The sequence below is a fragment of the Liolophura sinensis genome, chromosome 3 (assembly GCF_032854445.1).
Source record: "Liolophura sinensis isolate JHLJ2023 chromosome 3, CUHK_Ljap_v2, whole genome shotgun sequence".
Classification (NCBI taxonomy): Eukaryota; Metazoa; Mollusca; class Polyplacophora; order Chitonida; family Chitonidae; genus Liolophura; species Liolophura sinensis.
The window spans coordinates 23027664-23038188 of NC_088297.1; the positions used below are offsets into that span (position 1 = coordinate 23027664).

Consider the following 10525-nt stretch of genomic DNA (forward strand, 5'->3'; position numbering starts at 1 on the left):
AAGTGAAATGTTGTACAGCGTAAAACACCTATCAAAGAAATAAATGAATAAAGCACATATATTTTAAATATCTAACTACGCCATACCCAACAACGCTGATTGAAAAGTCAACAACATGTGCAATGGCACCCATGGAAAACAAACTTGTATTTTAACACATGTGTACCTATTCTGTTTATGGGATCCACGCCTGAAAGCTCGATGCTAGTCAACTTTTACGCCTAGCTTGATTAGAGAGCTGAGGTCCTATTCTTTTCATCCCCATTGATCCGAAGTGGACCAGGCCGCGTTCGGGCAATAAAACAAACGGTCAACTAATAAAGTGATGTATTGCGTATTGGCCTACAAATACGTGTACAAAGACGGCGTGCGGTGATTCTGACTGGTTTCCTCCATCCATAAATCTGAGAACGTTCGCAAGTAAACAAATTATAATATGGTGAATCAAATAAATAAGTTAATACTGTATTTGATTGCTTTAAATTCTAATCTTAATAAAAGATGAGGCGTCACCTTGTTATTACATAAAAAGTACTAACCTTTATTTTGCCGATGTAATTTCGCCGAATGTGAGGTAAAAGAAAGTTATGATACCAATGTGAATCGAGGCAATCGTCTTGAGAATTTTATCCAGTTGAACCCTAACAGACTGCGCTATAAGATCATTACCCATTCGCCCAAAGGAGCGACGGCTAATATGACATTGACTTGACTTCGGGATCATTTACAAGAATTTAGTTTGGCATTGTGTAGCCGGAGGTCCGCGAAGTCTGTGTCATCAAATGGATTGCAGTTGTACTGCACTGTATCTTTCTTGCTAAAATTGTGTGTATGTTAAATATGATAACAAGGCAGCATTTTGAGTAATTCTAGATCAGTGACGTCTTATAAGTTGCAATTAATATCACAGCATTTCCCCCCTAATTCTGCTTTAGTCGTCGTGCTTTGGGCCGTGTAAATTACTACAATTTAAATGTTTCCATGAACAGTTAGAATAAAACCCTAAATGGTTGAACACTCTATTCTGTATTTTTTTTTCATGAGGAGAATAAAAACGTAACTGAAGTAAACTGATAAGAGGCCGTATTTCACGGATTACGCGTGACCATTTGTCATCTGCCACCCTGCAACGGCCATGCTGATACCTTTTATTACAGCGTTCTGGTTAGAGATCACCATACAACCTGTACGTGTTGTGATTTCTCAGAAAAATCCAAGGTTCCAGCCCGGCGCTCGGGCAGGGAAAATGTTCATTTCCACCATGATAGGTTTGGCAAATCAACGTTATATATGTGGGAACGCACGTCAGTAACTTGACCGTGGACTTACCCCGGGCACTTCGGTTACTCCACCAATTAAAAACTATTGCCGCCGTGTAAGTGAAAAAAACCCTAAGTATTGCGTTGAGAAACAATCAAGCAAATAATTCAAGAAATTTTCCATCTATGGCGACAGTCAGGTTTTTGGGAGAAAGAAGCTAAAGAATTAAAAGTCTGCTAAACTTCGAGCAGAAGTGAAAACAGTTTGAGATGGATTCGAGCGGGAGACGTCCAGCAGTCAGAGATAACCAGAGCTTTTAGAGTAATAAAGCACTACTATTGCGGGACATTACCATGGATTGCACAATTTGGGCGCAAATACTGTCAAAGACAAGAAATGTGACCAGTACGCGTACATTGCATAAGTAGGCGGACACGTATCTGTAATAAGGTAAAATCCGTCTAAGAAATTTTAATGATGAATTTCAATGCTCAATTCTGTTCTTGAACAAGCACGTTTGGAAATGAACTCTGACCTGCGCCAACTCACACGAAGCCCTCTTGAAGTAACGAGCATGTAACTACCATGGCGACGTGCTTTTAACGTCGGCTGCGTGCAAATGGACACAGTTCGACTTCAACAACAACGGCGGGATAACAAGTCACGCCCGGCTCACTGTTAGTAAATAAATGATCGTTCAGAATTGTACATACAGCACGAATAAAACAAATAAATGTGACTCAATTTTGATTTTCCTAATTTCTTTTTATTCGTCAAATTTTAAGAAAAATAAATCAAGTAGAATCATTTTTAAGAGACTTATATAAAAAAGAAACAGTTAAAGGATTAATCAATACGTGGATATTTGCAGAAAGCATAAGCAAGGAACAACAAAAACTCCCCGGAGTTTTATGTGGATTCACGGCTTGCAACGAAAAAAGTACAATAAACATTAAAACATGTGAATTAGTAGAAAAAAATCATGATATAAGGTCAGAAGAAACGTTTTGATATGACAACTATCCATTTCGTTAAGGGGCCTCCGAGGTGGTTAGCACGCCAGCGCAATGCACCTCCCCTTGGTCACACATAGTGGAGAAGACAAAGGAACAATGGAATGTATCTCAGACGCAAACAGCGACTTGCAAAGTGAGAGGAGATCAAATGTGGACAAGTGCGTGTTTCGACTGCAAACTGACAACATCTGTTTCTGTGTGAAATCTAGTCCCTTAGACGTTGGTGGACTCAACAGATTTTATATGTATCATTTTTGCGACACATAAACGATATATGTCGTGGTAACGTGGGCCTTTTGGGCAGATTTATTACTCTTGGTAGTCGTTGATGTCATCGTTTTCATCCCTGCAATTCAAGAGCAAAGTTAACCATAAGAGTGATTTTCTATAGACCTTGAATTAGTATGCGACTAGGTCGTGGATTTCTCCCGGGCTCTTCCTGGTTTCCTCCCACCATAATGTTGGCCACCGTCGTATCAGTGAGATTTTCATAAATACGGCGTATAACACAATTTAAACAAACAAACAAAGTAAAGGACTAAAATGGCATAAAACAGAAAACAAGTAAATAAATTATAAGCTCATTCTAAATGGTCCCTTGAATGGCATCCTTGACCTCCTAAGTTGCAGCTTACCTGTTCGTTACCACCAGGACACATATCTATCATGTTCCTACTTATTTTTCTCAGGATATAACAGTATTTCAGTATCAAAGAACTGAGTACATATTTTAAGGGGTTCATAATTTTATTGGTAAAAGTGGGTCTTTGGGAGTTTGACTTACAGCCTATGCCCGCTTTCCACCTACCATAATGTTGGCCGCCGTCGTGTAAGTGAAATATTCCTGAGTACAAGGTGAAACACCAATCAAATAAAGAAATACCGGCTGACGGCGCTTACATGTGATTTGGATATTTCGAATCCACTATTCGTCATTCAGTGGGCTGTTTCAAAGCACATAATGTACATTACCGTACCAAAGAAAACGCTAGAAGTTTTAAGGATCGAAAGAAAAGTCAATCAGACACCAAAGCGACATCACAAAACAGAAGTTAGATCTCATTAATATGTTGTAAATGTCTAGCGCGCGCACTTTGCTTTCTACATTCAAAAGCACGTGTAAGAGCATGCGCACAAGACACAGCAGACTCACGAGCGGTTTAGTTCCTGCATCTTGTTTTCCTCGGCTAACTCTTTCACAGGATCGTGTCCGGCCTGGCGCTCCCGTTTGTCCACTGAAAAGCACAACAGAGATATAACGATTAAATTTGTGTATTTATTTGATTAGTATTTTACGCCGTACCCAAGAATATTTCACTTATACGACGGCGGTAAGCATTATTGTGGGAGGAAACCGGACAAAGCCCGAGGGAAACCCACGACCATCCGCAGGCTGCTGCCAGACCACGCGGGAAATCATTTACAACACAGAAACAGATTAGCCTGTTTTGTGATTAAATCTGTGTAATGCATTACAGCGGCACATATCGTTGAACTTCGAAATGATCAAAGTCGCCTGATAGTGTATAGTGTAATTTTTCTTTAGTGTGAATAACATAGGTCTCAGATTGGTGTTTGGTGTTATGTATAGAAACACCGCTAAATTCTGACGTCATAAATACTAAATCGCCCCTTTCGAATCACCGATCACCGTCTTTACATACGTATCACCAATCCATTTGAGCATAGTGCCAGATTATGGACGACATGTGAAATTGAGGCTATAGGCTAGCTGTAGAGGAGGCGTTCTGATCTCATGAGTTAACGCATTCGAATCCGGTTGTCTGTGATATGCCGGCAACTAAAAACAAATGCCGATGGTATTGACAGAGCTCTTAACCCAGTTTTAGACATCCTGGGACTCGATCGCTGTGGTTTTAATGTAATACGCATGGAAATGTGTTAAAAAACCAACTGAATGCATCAATAGGTGGAGAAGAAACCAAACGCAACAGAACGTTCTGTTCGCTTCCTTCTCATCGATAAATTATCCATGCATACAAACTTACCATTCTATCCAACAAAAATTAAACCAAAATACGAAAACTAATTTCGTTATATTTATTTCCTTTAATTTTTTTCTGTTTTGACGGTTGTTTGAAAATCTGATGAAAAGACTTGCGCATCACATTCGTCAACGACAAGTGGTCCTCAACGAACATTTGACGGCACAAACGGTCACTCGAGCATTCCCAGCCGCTTATTATCACCAAGGCCTCACTAATAAAGAGATTTGGCCAATTTACAAAGTCTCAGTCCAAGGCACGGGTTGAACTCCAACCTAGCCTGCTTAAAGTTGGAGTCGAGCACTAGTGAGCCACGTCATATCATCGAACCTGAAAAATGTAAAAACTGCCGTCTGCATGTCTATTGGAAGAAGAGGGCGTTAGCACATCAGCGCGGTGCAATGACCCTGGAGGTTGTTTTTCAAAGGGGTCGTAACGTTATGCCGGTCGTAAATACCAAGGCGGCATATGCCGTCAGTATCTCGCGTCATAGTGATTAGGCCGGCGTCACGTTATGGCGGTTGTAAATACCAAGACGGCATATGCCGTCAGTATCTGACGTCATGGTGATGAGGCCGGCGTAACGTTATGGCGATTGTAAATACCAAGGCGGCATATGACGTCAGTATGCGACGTCATGGTGATTAGGCCGGCGTTACGTTATGGCAGTTGTAAATACCAAGGCGGCAAATGACGTCAGTATGCAACGTCATGGTGATTAGGCCGGCGTTACGTTATGGCAGTTGTAAAAACTGCCGTCTGCATGTCTATTGGAAGAAGACGGCGTTAGCACATCAGCGCGGTGCAATGACCCTGGAGGTTGTTTTTCAAAGGGGTCGTAACGTTATGCCGGTCGTAAATACCAAGGCGGCATATGCCGTCAGTATCTCGCGTCATAGTGATTAGGCCGGCGTAACGTTATGGCGGTTGTAAATACCAAGACGGCATATGCCGTCAGTATCTGACGTCATGGTGATGAGGCCGGCGTAACGTTATGGCGGTTGTAAATACCAAGGCGGCATATGACGTCAGTATGCAACGTCATGGTGATTAGGCCGGCGTTACGTTATGGCAGTTGTAAATACCAAGGCGGCATATGACGACGTCATGGTGATTAGGCCGGCATTACGTTATGGCGGTAGCAAATACCAAGGCGGCATATGCCGTCAGTATGCGACGTCATTGTGATTAGGGCGCCCTAACATGTCGAACCCTTTGAGAAACAGCCCCCAGAAGCCTCTCGCCAATGCGGTAGCTGTTAGTCCTATAGTTCAGCTCATGCTGGCTTCATCTCCGGCCGTCCGTGGGAAGGTTTGCAGATGGTCGTGAGTTTACCCGTGGCTCTAACCAGTTTCCTCTCACCATAATGTTGGCCGTCGTCGTGTAAGTGAAATATTCTTGGTACCTGATGCTGCCTCGCTTGGCGCTCAACACTGAGAGATTAGAGCAAGAAAACAGGACTGGTTGACCTGGTATCAGTGTATAATGTGACTGGATGGGGTGTCATTTATGGTGTCTAGTGGCGGTAGCAATTTGGCGGCAGGAACTCGCCCGGCCACGAGGAGACGCTGTATATGTACACACACCTAATGACTCTTCGTCGTCATAGAACTCAAAAATTGTTAAATACGACGTTAAATCCCAAGCGTTCATTCACTCATTCATTCATTCTAGATTATGATTATGTCATCTGTACCCGATTTGTGACCCCTTTCAGGAGAGGCAGTAGATAGAAGGCTACAGTCCTCTGCATTAGGAGAGTATACATAGGCTTACTATTAAAATGACTTTTACCTTATTACTGGTCACATTAAAAAAACCTCTTTCCAGAAACACCACATAATATGCGTTATTTTTCAAAACAGTCTGGTCAAATGGTAAACAAATAAAGTCCAAAACTGATCAGTAAACCAATCAGAGTCGTCCTCTTTTTCTGTGAAATAAGTTGCACGCGTGAATAGGAAGCGCGATGGTTTAGGGGCATGTTACGCTCTGTTTTAGACCAAAGGGAACGATCTGGCCCCGGGATCACAAAATGATCTTAGAATTAAGTCAAACTTTCATGCATTAAGTTGGTAAATTCCTTTGCGTCATTTTAGTTCAATTTTGTTGTACAATAACTTATCCTAAATTTATCCTCTCAAGCAATATCTTGCCCTTGGCACGTAAACAAAAACAATTTTACAGTGATTTGAAATTTTGACTTAAGTCTAATATTGCTTCGTGATCCCGGAGCCTGAGCGGCAACTCAGAATGTTTTCTACTGTAAAGCGTGGCTAAAACGTGGCTCTTTGTTCTTAACCAGAAAATGTCAACACATATTCGCGCGTGTCCCTACTGACATGGTTTCATTTTCGTTGATCCCAACATAAGACTGGTCACCGTCATGTACGTGAAATATTCTTGAGTACGCCGTAAATCACCAATCAAACAAATAAATAAACAAATTATTCTCTTTGATTTATTCTTGATTACGTTTCACTTACCTAGATACACGCCTCCCTTGTTCCTGATCTGCATGTATATAATCCCCAGAGTGAGGACGATGACTAAAAGTATGGCACCCACAAGTCCTAACCACCAGAGAGGCATTCCGGCAGAGGCGGTCTCCCCGTGCACAGCTGTATGACAGATCACGTGATGTATGTTTGTAGCAAATCATTTTCAATCTCAACCTATTCGTAAATGACTACCTTATCACACATATTTATGTGGAATATTTTTCCGTTGGATTCTGATGGTGAATAATGATGTTATGTCAGAAAGTTGCCTAATTTATAGGGACAGAAAACATAAAAATGAAGTAAGCATAAGTGGAATGCATGGCTTTTAAAAACTATCGGATGAAGCCTTTAACTTGACGACCACGGTTCTCTCGCGCGAATCCGTCTTGGTATTCCGCGCATGTGCTCTATCATGGTGAACATCACTGCCTAGCTCTGTAGGTCAGTGGTTACGTATACTATCACAGCCTTGTCTTGTTCCATAAGATTACCTTAAACACCTCTGTACTTCCCTTGCTGTCCTCAGTACACTACTGCCGTCCGCCAAATAACGTGTCTGTCCATGCTTATAGTGGTTTCAGCTATCAATTCCATGTAGGTTTGCCCAGGTGCAATCACTAAAATTCCACAGAAGCATAAAACTGCTGGACATTGGATACATTCCAACTACAACGGCCATGTTTCAATGCCTACTCTTCACAGTGAGGGGAATCACGAGGGTATCACTACCACTACTAGACAAGTTTGACCTTTTCACACATATGAGGTATCAGTCTCACCTGTAATGACCGCGCGTTGACTCATAATCAACATTTATCACTAAAAAGATTTCTGCACAAAATATTCTTATTAGTGGTGGCGTCATGTTCAGCTAGACCAGAAATTTGTTTATCTCATCTGTATGCGCTGTGAGGAGTATGTATGCATGGCGGTTGGAATTGCTACTGATCCACTTTCTACTAGTTTTATTCTTCTGTGGACTTTCTGGTGATGGCACAATGGTACTCTCACCTTGAATTAAGAGCTCATGCGATTAAGAGTGCGAACAGATATATTATTTGACAGACAGCATTAGTGTATTGAGGTCAGCACGGGAAGTACAGAGGTGTTCAAACTAAGCTTATGGAACACGACAGGACTGTAATAGTATCAGTAATACGCTATGAAACAGGGAATGACGATGCCTCGACTTTTGTTGTGCATGGCGAAGTAACGAAGGCAGTGATGTCATAGTTAGCTCACTGCCTCGCTGCCTCGACTTTTGTTGTGCATGGCGAAGTAACGGAGGCAGTGATGTCATAGTTAGCTCACTGCCTCGCTGCCTCGACTTTTGTTGTGCATGCCGAAGTAACGGAGGCAGTGATGTCATAGTTAGCTCGCTGCCTCGCTGCCTTGACTTTTGTTGTGCATGCCGAAGTAACGGAGGCAGTGATGTCATAGTTACCTCGCTGCCTCGACTTTTGTTGTGCATGGCGAAGTAACGGAGGCAGTGATGTCATAGTTAGCTCGCTGCCTCGACTTTTGTTGTGCATGGCGAAGTAACGGAGGCAGTGATGTCATAGTTAGCTCACTGCCTCGCTGCCTCGACTTTTGTTGTGCATGCCGAAGTAACGGAGGCAGTGATGTCATAGTTAGCTCGCTGCCTCGCTGCCTTGACTTTTGTTGTGCATGCCGAAGTAACGGAGGCAGTGATGTCATAGTTACCTCGCTGCCTCGACTTTTGTTGTGCATGGCGAAGTAACGGAGGCAGTGATGTCATAGTTAGCTCGCTGCCTCGACTTTTGTTGTGCATGCCGAAGTAACGGAGGCAGTGATGTCATAGTTAGCTCACTGCCTCGCTGCCTCGACTTTTCATGTGCATGGCGAAGTAACGGAGGCAGTGATGTCATAGTTAGCTCACTGCCTCGCTGCCTCGACTTTTGTTGTGCATGGCGAAGTAACGGAGGCAGTGATGTCATAGTTAGCTCGCTGCTTCGCTTCGCTATCTAGACATATGGTACTGAGCTTGCGAAATGTCCTGTGCCGGGTTCTACAATAGGGTAGTTTTTAATAATGAAATCTACCAATATGACCTATAACGACAACTTACTATATCCAGCTTTCTTTGACGTCACAGTGAATTTAAGTCGCTTGGTTGCCTGGGGAACGCCTACAGTCACTTCGCAGACGTACTCTCCCATGATGTTCGAAAACTCACTGTCTTTGAGGTAGCTCGTGTCGATAGTCAGGTGACTAAATCCGTCCTGTGGATAAACCTGGATCCCGGCGTCAAGGTTGGATGTCTTTAGCTCGAAGTTTGCGTGGTGCCAAATGTATTTCAGGTCATCTTTGTAATCTGGGTCAACAGTGGCACTGACGTTGAGATGACCTTTCCCCCCAGGGACTATGTCCACGTGACTGTCTGATGCGTTGATTTGAATGGGCTCTGCAGACAATAGTAGTAAGGAGAACAGTGTTTCGAATAAATAAAGGAATGCTTGGGGTTTAACGTCGTACCTAACAATTTGTCAGTCATATGACGACGAGGAGTTAGGTGCGTCTGTGTATATACGTGTCTTCATATGGCAGGGCGAGTCCATGCCGCCAAAGTGCTGTTGCCACCGAAGTATCATGCCGAAGACGCAAGACAAGACACCCCACCCAGTGACATTATGCTGACACGGGACAATCAGTCCTGTTTCCTTCCTCTAACCGCTCTGTGATGAGCGCTTAACGAGGCACAAACAAGTACCGACCCAGGTTTGATTCTGGGTCCCCGATTTCGAGGCTGACGATCTAACCATTAGGCTACCAGTGTTTCGAACAATTGCTCAAACCAGATGTCTGGTTAACCGAAGCCACTTGATGGGTGTAAAAAAATTGTTACTTTACTTGGCAGATGGGTGTTTGATTACTTATTATTCGCAAGTCACGTATTGATCCTACAAGATATGTAAAAAAGACGGTCACGTCTGAAAACATGACGTCAGTACCGTCGCTCTCTCGGTAGATTTACACAAGATGGCTGCCTTTGACTTCAATTACGTTACAACAGATAGTTTGGAGAACATTTTGATGACAGATGAGAGAGACAAAAACAAGACTAATATAGAGAGAGACCAAAACACTAAAATAGAACCGATTTTAGGTGATAAGTTAAGCCTCGTGAATACAACCAACCGATATGTGACAAGCTGTGCGGCCATCTACAGTCAACTGGTACAAGACGTCCTGTCTAGTCCTCTTCTTTCAACTTTACAAGGCAATTTCTGCAAGCATCTTTCTTTCAGCTTTTAAAACACAACCTCTTCAAGCATCTTCTTTCAGCTTGTAAAAGACAACTTCTCCAAACATCTTCTTTCAACTTTTACAAGACAACTTCTCCAAGCATCGTCTTTCAACTTTTACAAGACAACTTCTCCAAGCATCGTCTTCCAGCTTTTAAAAGACGATCTCTCCAAACATCGTATTTCAAATTTTACAAGACAACTTCTTCAAACATCGTCTTTCAACTTTTTACAAGACAACTTCTCCAAACATCTTCTTTCAACTTTACAAGACAACTTCTCCAAGAATCGTTTTCAATTTTTACAAGACAACTTCCCCAAGCATCGTCTTTCAGCTTTTAAATGACGATCTCCCCAAACATCGTTTTTCAAATTTTACAAGACAACTTCTCCAAACATCGTCTTTCAGCTTTTAAAAGACGATCTCTCCAAACATCAGTTTTCAAATTTTACAAGACAACTTCTCCAAACAT

The 10525-nt window shown here is 42.5% G+C and overlaps 1 long non-coding RNA gene across 2 annotated transcripts in view; it reads right to left on the reverse strand.

Moving 5' to 3' along the window:
* Positions 1-2109: 2109 nt before the first annotated feature.
* LOC135464198 (uncharacterized) overlaps positions 2110-10525 on the reverse strand; it is a 54071-nt gene continuing 45655 nt past the window's right edge. The window contains exons 1-3 of one of the 2 annotated variants that reach the window (XR_010443641.1): positions 6769-6868; positions 3430-3511; positions 2110-2622 (exon numbers count right to left, since the gene is read on the reverse strand). This is a non-coding gene — a long non-coding RNA (uncharacterized LOC135464198). Of the gene's footprint in view, positions 2623-3429; positions 3512-6768; positions 6869-10525 lie in introns of those variants that run through there. The other variant, XR_010443642.1, reaches the window with a different exon arrangement.